Genomic DNA, 13,272 nt, shown 5'->3' on the forward strand with positions numbered 1-13,272 from the left:
AAGTCTTCATGGACCTCTGGCTTTCACAGGCATCCACATACTGGCAAAGCAAGTACATGATCATCTCTGGCTACACAGTGAGTTTGAGCTACTGCTATCTCAAGAAGAAAACTGGTTCAGGTTTAAAAGCAATTTCATCACATTCAAATGTCTCATATATACAGACCTTGGAGAGGAAGTCACAGTATGAATGCCAGAAAAGGCCTCAGTCTCCGTTAGACACTGGACCAATTATGCAAATTATAGCTGTTTCACGCTTACAAAGACAACTTCAGAATGCTACAAAAATTAGACAGCTAGCCCTGGACTTCCCATCACTTAATGACACCTCTGAGCAGCAGCAGCATCTCTACTGGGAAATAGGCAAGGAAAAGGCACAGACTCCTGCTGAGGCTTGCCCACTACTGTTGAAAACCATTTCCATCATCCAGGAAATAAATCCATCATATACCTAAAATATCAACTAACCGTTATCTGCCATCAAGCCTGGCAAACAGGATTCAATCCCCAGAGCCCATATTGTGGAAGAATTGTCTCTCACAAGTTGTCCTAACTTAAACAAACACAGGCAGATAAACACAACTTTAAAAAAAAACTTACATTACTTTTTGTTTTGTTTTGTGAGACAGGATTTCTCTGTGTAGCCTGGCTGTCCTAGAACTCAAACCCAAGAGATCTGCTTGCTTTTGCCTCTGGAATGCTGAGACTAAAGACATGCACCCACACGCCCAGTATTATTACATTCTTACATTTAAAAAAAAAAACAAAAATACAGAGTGGTGGTGGTGCATGCCTTTAGTCCCAACACCTGGGAGGCAGAGGCAGTCAGATCTATGTGAGTTCAAGGTCAACCTGATCTACAGAGTGAGTTCCAGAACAGCCAAGGGCTATAGAGAAACCCTGTCTTAGGGCAAAAAACAAAAAACACCCCAAACTTCAAAGTATCCTTTTCAGATCACATATTATTGAAAAGGCAGAGAGTAAAGCAGGTGGAAAGGACAATAGACATTTAGTTGCATGAAAGCACCCGGTGAACAACAGGGCACGGTGGCTGGGAAGGCTGTTCAAAGGAGCACCGTGGAGCAAGGTTCAGAGTAAAGATTACCAATTTTCAGGTATGCAGTCAACAAATGGCAACTTCAAGTGGTCCTATCACAGCAAGTCTCTCCCACTTTAAGACAGGGTCTCACTATGTAGTCTTGGCTGGTTTAGAACTCATTATGTAAGGCCAGGCTGCTCTCACACTTACAGAGATGCACCTGCCTCTGCTTCCTGAGAGCTGGAATTAGAGGCCTAGCCATGAACTTCTGATCTTTTACCTCTACCTCCAAAGTGCTGGGATTATTGGGATTACAGTCATGGATCACAAGGCCCTGGTTGTGTAGTGCTGGACATTGAATCTAGGGCTTCGGCATGCTAGGCAAGCACACTATTGACTGAATTGCATCCCCAGGCCCTTACCTATCTATTTAAAGAAAGAGTTAGCATGGTGCCTCATACCTACATAGACCAACCTGGGCTACATAGTGAAGTTCCAAGTCAGGCAAGAGTACGCAGGAGAAGACTGTCTCAGATAAGTAAGTTTTAGAGGGAGGGGAGAAGAAAAGATAAAAAAAAAAAAAACTAAAATAAAGAGGAAGGAACTAAGGTCCTCAAAGTTTCAGTGGCTTGCCCAAAACCACACAGCACACAGAAGAGGGCCTCCAGCCTTCTCATTTCTCCTTTCCTAAAAACAAGTTCACTAATAAATCCTTAGGGACCCTAAGAACAGGCAGGAAAGTTTACACAAAGATACGTAAGAACCGACGGGCAGCCCCCACCCCTAAGAGATGAATTACTAAAATTACTTAAGAATTACAAAGTAATTTTATCCCAGCATACAGATGACTCTAGAAGTAAATATTCCAAATTATTTCACCAGTCCAACCTGAGCAAAAAGCTCAAAATGCACACACACAAAACTACTACTACTTTCCTTCTAGCCCATCTCTACCAGGTTTAACTTACTAAAAACATGTATTTTTTACTTATGTGTATATTGCTTGTCTGTGTGCAGGCCAGGTGTGTGCAGGTGTCCAAGGTGGTCAGGTAAATGGCAGTCTTGTGTGTCTGGAGAGGGCCTGCTCTCTGGACATCAATGGTTAAGTTCTCACTGCATTATTGAATGGCAAGGAAGGTCAAGTTTTGGGCCTCTTTTATAAGGACACTAGCCATCTTGTGAAGGCTCTGCCTTCATTTCTAATCATTTCCCATTACACTTGTGATTAAACTTTCAGTATATGAAAGGAGGCACATTCACACCATAGCATTTTACTCCCCCACTCCCAAAATTCATGCCCCTCACAAATACAAAAATACCTCATTCTATTCTAATAGCCCCCAATATTTACTCCTGTATCAGGTTAAAAGTCTGAAGTCAAACTAGGCGGTGGTGGTGCACACCTTTAATCCCAGTGCTTGGGAGAGGCAGGCAGATTTCTGTGCGTTTGAGGTCAGCCAGGTCTACACAGTATGTTTCAGGACAGCCACAGTGAAACCTGGTCTTGTAAAACTAAATAATAGCAACAAAAATAATAAAAATAAATAAAAAATAAATCTGAAAGCCAAACGCTTACCTAAGTACCACAGGCTGGGAGAGCAGTTAGGTGGCCCAGTACCTGCCAAGCATGGGGCTGACTACTGAATGAATGGATGCCATCTAGACCAGGGCCAGAGTCAGTATATGACTCATCCTGTGACAGGCAGTGTGCAGCTACCAGGATTTACTGTTACCCACGAAGGGAAGGCTTCCACAGAACATGCCCAAGAGCATGAGGTCTGCCTCAGTCTGTCCCTCAACTTTCTGAACTCGAAGGCTGTTGATGGGAGGGGCAGCCTCGTGATTTCCAAAGTGCTTTTGGGTCATCTATCTGTGAAAGGTACCTGATCACCCATGTCCTTATCAAAAGGCAGCTTGAGATCCAATGCCTAGTACAAAACAAAATAAAAAGGAAGTTCTGGCTGCCATACCCTGTACTCTGTCGAACACTGCTTTACGCATGCACAGGGTGAATGCAGGACTACTCAAGCATATCCTCTAAGAATGAGGGTATCAACCGCTCTCTCCTCAGCCCTCACCAAAATCATCTCGAAAGGTTGCATTTGTGAGCACATAAGCTTACTATTGCGCATTTTAGAAACTCCACTTTCAATGCACTGGACAGGTGCACAGCCACTTCACCTCTGGGTATTTGTTGAAGTAGCATCCTACTCTTGCTTCCAATTCACTCTTAGTGTGTTTGAGCTACTAAAGCAAACACCACTGCCTGGGCTTATAAAAAACCAATCACTCACACTCTACAAGCTAAGTCTCCTTCACAGTGGCCAAGTCCCCAGAAGCAGCAAAACTTCTCTCGAAGGTCCTGTTTGGACGAGGTGTGGGGAGGGTGTGCTAAGACAGGGTCTCATGTAGCCCAGGCTGGCCTCGAATTGACAACGCAAGGGAAGCCTTGCTTGAGCTGCTGACCCTCCTGAGTCCACAGTGAATTGCTGAGATTCCAGATGTGTGCCACCACACCGGGTTCTGTCACAAGTCTTCCTTCTAATATTAGCATGTTGCCACTCAAGGTTTCAAATACACTTTTTGAGGAAACAGAAATTCTGGATAATAATTATGTTTTCAACATTGCCTTTTCTTTAGTTTTTTTATGTTTTGGGTATTCGTTTTTGCTTTGTTTTCAAGACAGGGTTTCTCTGTTTAACCCTGGCTGTCATGGAACTTGCTCTGTAGACCAGGCTATCCTGGAACTCTCAGAAATCTGGCTGCTTCTGCTGGGATTAAAGGTGTGGGCAACCACCACCAGGCATGCCTTTTTTAAAATGACTTTTTAATCCTTCCCTATAATTGACTCATTATAGGAATCGATTTAGACAACTTACCAAGCCATCAAAGGATTAGCACTCAGAATGTCTTAAAGGGTTTGCACTATCAGCATCACCGAGAGGGATAAAGCACTTAGCCTGGGTGCCTTCAGTCTATCTGAAGCAGGACTGATAACTATTCACTCTAGAGGAGTGTGCAAGGATCAGGAGAGAACTCTTAGGAGTCTTTTGTGAACTGAGACTATCCAGGGCCAACTCAGTGGACGCTGTAAGCTGTTTTACAGTCTCCTGAGACTGCGGATGCCATTCCTCCACACATGACGGAAGGGAAGAAAGAGGGCCACCTACCCTGAAGCCCCACCAATTTCTTGTCTTTTCCCACCTAAACTTTACTCGTGTACAATCGCCAAGAGTCTCTCGACCTGGTCAAGGTACAGGGGAAAAACTGACCATAAATGGCCAAATAAATGTTTCAATTGAACCAGGCAGTAGTAGCACACACCTTTAATCCCAGTACTTGGGAGGCAGAGGCAGGAAGATTTCAAGTTCAGCCTGGTCTAGAGACCAAGTTCCAGGACAGGTTCCAATGCTACACAGAGAAACCCTGTCTCAAAAAACAAAACATAAGTTTCAATGAACTATTTATTTATATTCAGTAGCACTCAAGTTTCAGATTCTGAAAACAGTTCCTAAAATTTCTTCTCAAGGGTGTTTACTACTCTGGAGAGCAAAGCTACAGTTTAGATTTGCTTACTGTGTACAAAGCCTTAGGTCAAGTCCCCAGCAACACGCACACACACATACTGAGGGAGCAGGGGTAGAATAGTCATACTTCAAAGAAAAAATCCCAGATCTTTAAAAAAAATCCACGCTAGCTGGGCGGTGGTACTGCACCCCTTTATTCCCAGCACTCGGGAGGCAGAGACAGGCAGAGCTCTGTGAATTCGAGGCCAGCCTGGTCTACAGAGTGAGTTCCAGGACAGCCAGAGCAGCACAGAGAAACCCTGTCTCGAAAAACAAAACAAAACAAAAAAACCTACAGTAGACACTGGTATTTACAGTGGATATGTTACACACAAATGCTAATAAAGTAGCTTTCAATAGCAGTGTTAGAATTAGTGAGCCCTATCAAATATAATGACAGCTCAGAGTGGCAGACACTGACAATCTCTGTGAGTTTGAGGCCAGCCTGGTCTACATAGTAAGTTCCAGGACAGCCAGGGTTTCATAGGGAGACCCTGTTTAAAACAAACAAATGAACCAAATCAAACAAAAGCCCAACTGCCACGGAAGACAAAAGGCACTAGCCCCTGAAGCACTGACCTCTAGTTCTAGAAGATGCTTGCAGCACCCACGCCCTGATGAGAAGCTCCGTTAGGTGTGAAATCCCAGGAGCCCTGCCCAGGCCACGCTGTCAGCGAGCGCAGGTAAGCGGAAAGCAGCTCCACGCTGCACTTGCACAAAGCTGAAGCATCTGTGTTTTGACCGCAATTTAAAAAAAAAAAAAGCAAAAAGGGAAATGAAAATCCCATATGAAAAAAAGCAACGGAGAAACTTTCTCCAAAATAAAAGCACCGCCATTAAAAATATTATTAAATATGTGTGTATAAGCTCCACTATACAACTGAATGTCGGTTTACAAAAATATACATGTTTTCAGAGTTAATTATTTTAAAATAATACATATTTTAAATACCTCATCCTGCCACCCCAGGAAAAAAACAAATTGAAAGTAAGACCTCTTCAGAGGTGGCTTCTAACACAAACTTTCACCTAGATTTTCTAGGTACATCCCAGTGTATGCATATTGCCTAGATTGGCTGGATTATGATTAATTTCATCTTGAGTCATTAAAATGTTTAAATATGGTTTATTTTCTATTTATTTAATTTACTATTAACTTTTTAAAATTTTATTTTTTTATACCGGGTGGTGGGCGGTGGTGGTGCATGTCTTTAGGCCTTTAATCCCAGCACTTGGGAGGCAGAGGCAGACAGATCTTTGTGAGTTGAGACCAGAATGGTCTACAAGAGCTATTTCCAGGACAGGCTCCAAAGCTACACAGAGAAACCCTGTCTCAAAAAAACAAAAAAAAAATATTTTTATTTTATTGGAGTTTTACCTATATGTATGTCTGTGTGAGGGTATTGTATCCTAGAGTTACAGACAGTTGTGAGCTGCCATGTGGTATTGAACCAGGGTCCTTGAGAAGACCAGTCAGTGCTCTTAACCACTAAGCCATCTCTCCAGTTTTGTTAAGGTTTATTTATTAAGTATACAGTGTTCTGCCTATATGCCATAAGAGGACACCAGATCTCATTATAGATGGTTGTGAGCTACCATGTGGTTGCTGGGAATTGAACTCAGGACTTCTGGAAGAGCAGCCAGTGCTCTTAAGCTCTGAGCCATCTCTGCAATCCTACTATTACTTTCTTTTTTCCAGCTTTACTGTGCAGCTCTGCTTGGGCTAGAACTCACTATGTAGATCAAGCTGGTCTCAAACAGAAATCTGCCTTTCTCTGCCACCTGAGTGCTGAGATTTAAAACGTGCCACCATACCCTGCTATGGCTTATTTTATAATTAAATGGTTGCTATATTTCTTCAGAGTTTAACTCAACATGGTTCTTCATGGTATTACTTATAAGCATGCCCAGAGTAAACTGAAAACTTCAAATGATTTTATTCAAAATATTTTATAGCATAAAGCCAGTTGAAATGATGTTTAGTAGATCTAACGTGTAGCTTAATGGGAGAGTCTTTGCATAACTTGTAAGAAGCCTTGGATTCAATTCCCAGCACTGACAGAAGAGGGAAGGAAGGAGTTAAAATGCTACCAATGGTTTTATTGAGACTTCCTCAAGAAACAAAAGCAGACAGAAATTGCAGGAGAGATGGCTCAGTACTTAAGAGCACTGGCTACTCTTCCTTCCAGAGGACCTAGTTTTGGTCCTCAGAACCCACATGGTGCCTCACAGCCATTAGTAACTCCAGTTCCAGGGGATCTGATGTCCTCTTCTGACCTTCTCAGGCACCAGGCACTTATCCGGTGCAGACATACACACAGGGAAAACATCCAATCATAAAATAAAAATGGTAATTAAAAAGCTAGAGACAAGGATTACAGGACCACAGTTGGTGTTAAACGTTACTTATGCCCATTGTAATTTTTCAGTAACAAGCATATGAGGTAGAGGGAGAAATACATGGCTATTAATAGGAGCCCAAGGCCCCTAAGTAAGGCTAGCGCTTGCAAACGGCATGTGTGACCTAAACCCCAACAGAAAGAGAGAGGCTAACTAACAGAGGACAGAAGGCTTAGAACACCAGTCCTGTCTGTGCTGAAGTCTTAGTCTTGGACTAAGCAGTCACGTTTAACTTCTCTCCCTCATTTGCAAAGGGTTTTGCTTATCCTAAGGCAGCCCAAAGAGTAGACACATCAACAGACGTAGTAATAAATGACCTATCATCAAGGCTATCTTTTTGCTGGGAAGAATATAAAGTAATACAAAAGGAAGAAGAAAATACTCCCAACTTACTTCGAGCTAGCCTGGTAGGCTCTCAGACCAAGGAAAGAACACCTGGAAGGTTTTAGGGAGTTTTGTTGTTGTTGTTGTCCCTGCTCTTTTGTTTTCTGTTTTGTTAGACACAAGGCCTCACTATGCTGCCCATGCTGGTTTCAAATGGTCCTCCTATCTCAGCATCCTAAATAGCCAGAAATAGCAGCATGGTCTCTCAAAATTGTCTCCTAACTCTGCAACTTCAGGCAAATACAACAGCAACAAAAATGTTTCAAAATATATATATCTTCCAGGCAGACTGCAAATAGGACAGAAAATACTATCTATCCTTAACCAAAACCCAGCCTAGGGCTGGAGGGAAGGTTCAGCAGTTAATAGCACTGGCCGCTCTTGCAGAGTCCCTGACACTCACATGGTGAGCAATTCCAGTTCCAGGAGATCCAGTGGCCTCTTCTGACCTCTGGGAATACTGCTTGTACATGGTGCACATGCGTGCAGGCAAAACACCCATAAGCACGAAACAAAGATAAATACATCTTAGTGCAGAAATTACCCTGTTTAGTGAAAGCTGTGTGTACAGATCTAATGCTGTAGCTCACAAGGAGCGAGACTAGCTGAGGGAGCACAGAACCCGGATTCAACCATTCACTACGTCTCAGTGTCTTCATCTCTAAGATGCGGGTAGGAAAACTTACATGTAGGTTACTATGCAGCTACATGAAAAATATAGGAATAATATTAAGCATAGTAACCCTATCTAACACACTGTTTCCCCAAATAAGGACTAGTATAAAAGAACTATCTTCCAGAAAAAGAGACATTAAAAAAGAAACATTCTCAAACTTTAATGTAAAATAAAATCACCCAAAGGATTTGTTGAAAGTGCAAATTTGGAGTTGGGTGGGGAGGCTCTCAAGTCTGTAATTACACTGGGGAAGCCTCTGCGGGAAAGAGACAGGAAGACTTCCAGTCAACCAAGGCCAGCCCTAACTGTGGAGCCAAGACACTGCCTCAAAAAACCAAAGTCTGGCAGAAGAAGTTCAAGATGGGCCCCAGACCAGCCTAGGCTACATAAAACGCCTCCACAAAACACAACAAAAAGTTATAGCCAAAGCCTGGGGTGTAACTCGGGGGTAGGGTGTATACATGGGGTGCACAGAGGCCTGGGTTCAATTCACAGCCCCAAAGAAAAGTGGACTGGGGAGAATACAGATTCTCTGACCCACCTCTCCAAAGTCCCATAGGTCTCAAACAGAATGAGGATGTTCTCTGACCCAAACACCAAGGATTACAACTGTCCTATGAAAAGCTGCTGAACATTAGTCTTCTGAGAAAGAATAGGACTAAAGACGATCGTAGATATGTCCACAATTCATTCAACCAACAGACACAGAGTTCCCATTATACCATTCTGAAGAACTATCAAAGTAAGAAATTCACCCCCCAGACAAGGTTTCTCTCTGTAGCCCTGGTTGTCCTGGAACTTGATCTGTAGATAAGAGATCTGCCTGCCTCCCCTCCAGCGATTAAAGGTGTGCACCATCACAACCCAGTATGAAGCAGAAAAACAAAAACAAGTAAACAAAAAAACAAGATAAAGACAATCATGTAGTGGTAAATGCTGTGAATCAAATTTTAAAAAGAACAGAAAAATGGGGTAATTTCTTTGAAAAGCCAGCATCTGAACTACAAACTGCATGACAGAAATGAGTTGCTCAAAGCAGACTGGGAGAATACTGAAGCCATAAGGTACAGGAAGAGCAAAGACCTGAAGGCAGCTCACTGTCATCGGACACAACAAAAAGGCATGGACAGCAGAACTACACTGATGTAGTCAGTCTCCAGGGCACAGGATCAGGTAGAATACAGACATGCAAGAAGGGTAAGACAAGAAGGCAAAGGCAAATAGGAAGTGCCTAGCAAGTCTGTAACAGGCCAGCTCTGCCTCCCAAGAGTGCTGGGTTAAAAGTACACCATCATGCCAGGCTAGGGTTTTACTCTGAGAGAGAGAGAGAAAGAGAGAGTGTGTGTGTGTGTGTATGTGTGTAGAGAGAGAGAGAGAGAGAGAGAGAGAGAGAGAGAGAGAGAGAGAGAGAGAGAGAGAGAGAGAGAGAGAGAGTCTCATTTACATTTTAAGGAATCTCTGAGGCTGTGATGGGAGAAATGTACACTAAGCAGCTGAACTTGGAGAGAGGCCAGGAAGTTACTTCAGTTGACCACATAAGAGATGGGGAGAGTCTAGCAAGGATAGTAGCACCAGGAATGGGGAAAAAACACATATGAAGTGCTATAATTTATTTTAATTAAAGGGGCTGGAGAGATGACTCAGTCATTAAGAGCATTTTCTACTTGTCCAGAGGACCCCAGTTTGGTTCCTAATCCTCTTCTCTGGCAGCTCATACCCAAACTCAGAACCAACTTTAGCTGCTTTAGCACTAGGGAGTCCAACACTCTCTTCTGGCTTCCTTTGATGCACACACACTCACACTCAGGTGCACATTTCACAGATGTAAAACTGTTGGGGGGGGGAAAAAAGTCTTGTAAAAATGAAAGAAATAAGAACCATGTCAGAATGTACTAAGCATCTGGAATTAATTACTCAGGAGATAATGAATGACAATTGAGATTTGTAGGTCTTAGAAAAGCTTATGAGACATCAGCCCAAATAGGCTTTAGCAGATTTAGGATTCTTCATGGTACTTAGCCTTAGAAGCTGGGGTGAAGAGGGCATTGTCCTTTGGTGTCAGTGGTTAAAAATAAAACAACAACAAAAACCCTGTAATAAGATGGCACATACCCTAAACTAACAAAGTGCATTAAGTGTGCTAAGTAAATACCTCCAGGGTCTCATGGGTGGGGTAATAACTACTACTTAGCTTTTGGAGCAGGGTATAACTAAAGATTATACCTAAATTTACTTGAGTGGAACTACTAAATAAGACTCTTCTCAAATCCCACATTGTACTTGTTGCCTTGAGAATATAACAAGCTAAGCCTCACACTTCATACAATGTTTATGATTTCTTAAATCTCACAATATCACCAAAGAGACACGGGAGGAAAACTTTCAACACCAGGGCATTAATAGCTATTGTTGCCTGGTGGTGGCAGCAAAAGTGCACACCTTTGATCCCATCACTCAGGAGGCAGAGGCAGGCAGCTCTCTCATGAGTTCGAGGCCAACCTGGTCTACAGAGCCGGTTCCAGGACTGCCAGGGCTTCTACACAAAGAAACCCTGTTTTGGGAGGGAAATAAAACAAAACAAAAACTATTGCTTTTCCAACATAGTGGATTTCACTCTAAAAGGTCCACAGCTGCAAAAAATGAATAAAAATTTTAAATGACAGTTGCCAGGAGGTGGTGGTGCATGCCTTTAATCCTAGCATTCAGGTAGATCTCTAAGCTTGACACCAACCTGGTCTAGAGTGAGCTCCAAGACAGCCAGGGCTACACAGAGAACCCCTGTACCAGAAGGAAGGAAGGGAGAGAGGGAGAGAGAGAGAGAGAGAGAGAGAGAGAGAGAGAGAGAGAGAGAGAGAGAGAGAGAGAGAGAGAGAGAGAGAGGGAGGGAGGGAGGGAGGGAGGGAGGGAGGGAGGGAGGGAGGGAGGGAGGGAGGGAGGGGTGCCAGCATGGGGGCAAGGGGGGGAGTTAGAGCTCGTTACCTGCTCTTGCAGAGGACCTGGGTTATGTTCCCAGCACCCACATGGCAGCTCATAACCGCCTATAACTCAAACCCAGGGATTTAACACCTCCTGGGGCACCTAAGAACGCACACGGTGCACAGACATACATATAGGCGAAGTACCCATACACATTAAGTTAAAAAACAAGAACATGCAGCTGGGCAGTGGTGGCACACTCAAGAGGCAGCTGGATCTCTGTGAGTTGGAGCCTGATCTATAGAGTGAGTTCCAGGACAGCCGGGCCTACACAGTGAAACCAGATCTCGGAAAAAAAGGAGCAAATGCAGTATGATACCATATTTTTTATAAAATAAATAAATGCAAAAGTATCTGGAAGGACATAAACTAACATCTGGCAAGTTGAGAGACAGGATTACTACTCTTTTCTCCTCATGTACTTCTATCAACATTTTCTCCAATCATCAAAAGAATATTTCGTACAAGCAAAAATATTGCTTTAGGATAATATAAAGTTTTTTTAAGCTAAAAAAAGTGCAAAAAAATTCCCTTTGTCTATCTATATCACCAGGATTCCTAGTACGGTAAAAGAAAAGGAAAAAAAAAATCCATGACCTACACAGGAGGAAAAGATTCGCTAACAGGTCCGTTACTGTCCAAGGACACATCTTTCAAAGAAGGAATCTAAATTCTTAAGACATTTTCCCAGATTTGATGGAAAGCAACCACATAGTTTTGTCGTCCTTTCCTGTTGCTTACCACAGAAACACTTCAACTGAGGCTCTTTAGAGAGGGGAAATGTCCCTCTTTAAACCACGTTGGGACACCCAAGTTTCGTCTCTGGTCTGGGTACGGAGGGCAGAAGGGTGGGCGACTGCACTAAAGGAATCTGCGTGAGCAGTGAGTCACCTGAAGCAGGAGCGCGCAGCTGCTTCCCCTAATCTCCACATCAGACACAGGGCAGCGAGAACGCCTCCGAAGCCTTTCCAAATTCTTGTACGAATAGCTGCTAGCAGTTTCTGAAAACACCGTACAAAATCGGGAGGGTCTTTTCTACAAGTGCAGGTATAAATGCTTGCTGGTATAAAAGCTTCCTGGAGCTCATCCGCCGCTCCAGATGCAAACCCAAGGCATTCCATTATTAAGGCCACATTCTCGGTTTTTCCAACTGGGGCAACTAAAAGCATCCTGCCGCCTCTCTACGGTTAGCCAAGTATCATCTTAGCGAAAATCCTAACGTTTAAACAGCCACTTCGGAAAACTTCGGCTTTAAGCAGCGACACTGATCTCAAACCATTGCCAGGCTATCGCCCTTCATTCCTTCTAATAACGGTGCTGCTACCTGCCCGTTTTCAGTCCGGGCTCTACGTACAGAACCGACAGAAAAGGGGACTCTTTTAGATCCGCAACACAATGGAGGATGAAAAGGGCTCTCGCTTTCAGGGTGGCAGCTATCGCCCTTCACAACAAAGGGCCGCGTTCGGATGGCTTCTTCGGACCCACCAGGCAAAAGCCACCGCCCGGCTTTCGGGGTTACTGTCCCCCAATCCCCTGCACGCCCACACTGCCTATCGGGCCCTCAGAGTGAGAGTGTCCGGACGGACCGCGGGTGCCCGTCCAGCCCAGCTGCAGGCTGCCCGGCCGGCGGCCGCGGGCTCCCTAGATGCAGCGCCCAGACCGAGCTGCCCTCTCCGCCGCAGCCGTCCCCGGGAGCGCGCGGGCACCCAAGTGGCGACGCGAAGTCGGCCGCCGAAGAGGGCGGTGGGCCAGGGGGACACTCACCCGCCCAAACAAGCGGCGGGCGGGGAGGGTGGCAGCCGGGAGCGCTCCGGACGCCGCTGTCGCTGCCGCTGCTGCTGGCCGCCGGCCTCCTCCCCTCTGTTTGGATTCGACAGACCACGTCACTCTTAGCCACGAGACCCGGATCTGCCGGCTCCGGAGGGCGGCGCAACAGATGGCAGCGCCCCGAGCCGCCCGTGACCCCACCCAGTGAGCATGCGCGTGTCGCGCTGGCCACCCGCGGCGGAGGGGGGCGGCTCCCGCAGCGTCAGCGCTGACGTGCGTGGGCGCGCCGGGCGGAGGAGGAGGAGGAAGTTCCGGTGGGGAGGGGTGGGGCTGCTCCTCGGTGTGGCAGGGCGGACGGGACTGCCGGATTGTCCCACGTAAGTCTCAGTGCGCCGAGGGAACAGCTCCCGTCCGCCGCAGTGTTGAGTCACACTTGGGTGGAGTGCGCGTGAACTGATGTCTGC

The 13,272-nt window shown here is 45.0% G+C and overlaps 1 protein-coding gene across 2 annotated transcripts in view; it reads right to left on the bottom strand.

Moving 5' to 3' along the window:
* Smim14 (small integral membrane protein 14) overlaps window positions 1–13,009 on the bottom strand; it is a 38,952-nt gene extending 25,943 nt beyond the window's left edge. Inside the window, exons 1-2 of one of the 2 annotated variants that reach the window (XM_040747116.1) lie at window positions 12,806–13,009; window positions 5,185–5,335 (exon numbers count right to left, since the gene is read on the bottom strand). The gene's annotated coding sequence lies outside the window, so the exon portion shown is untranslated. The remainder of the gene's footprint in view (window positions 1–5,184; window positions 5,336–12,805) is intronic. The other variant, XM_005074375.4, reaches the window with a different exon arrangement.
* Between the last annotated feature and the right edge of the window lie 263 nt (window positions 13,010–13,272).

The sequence above is a fragment of the Mesocricetus auratus genome, unplaced genomic scaffold (assembly GCF_017639785.1).
Source record: "Mesocricetus auratus isolate SY011 unplaced genomic scaffold, BCM_Maur_2.0 Super-Scaffold_100006, whole genome shotgun sequence".
Taxonomy (NCBI): Eukaryota; Metazoa; Chordata; class Mammalia; order Rodentia; family Cricetidae; genus Mesocricetus; species Mesocricetus auratus.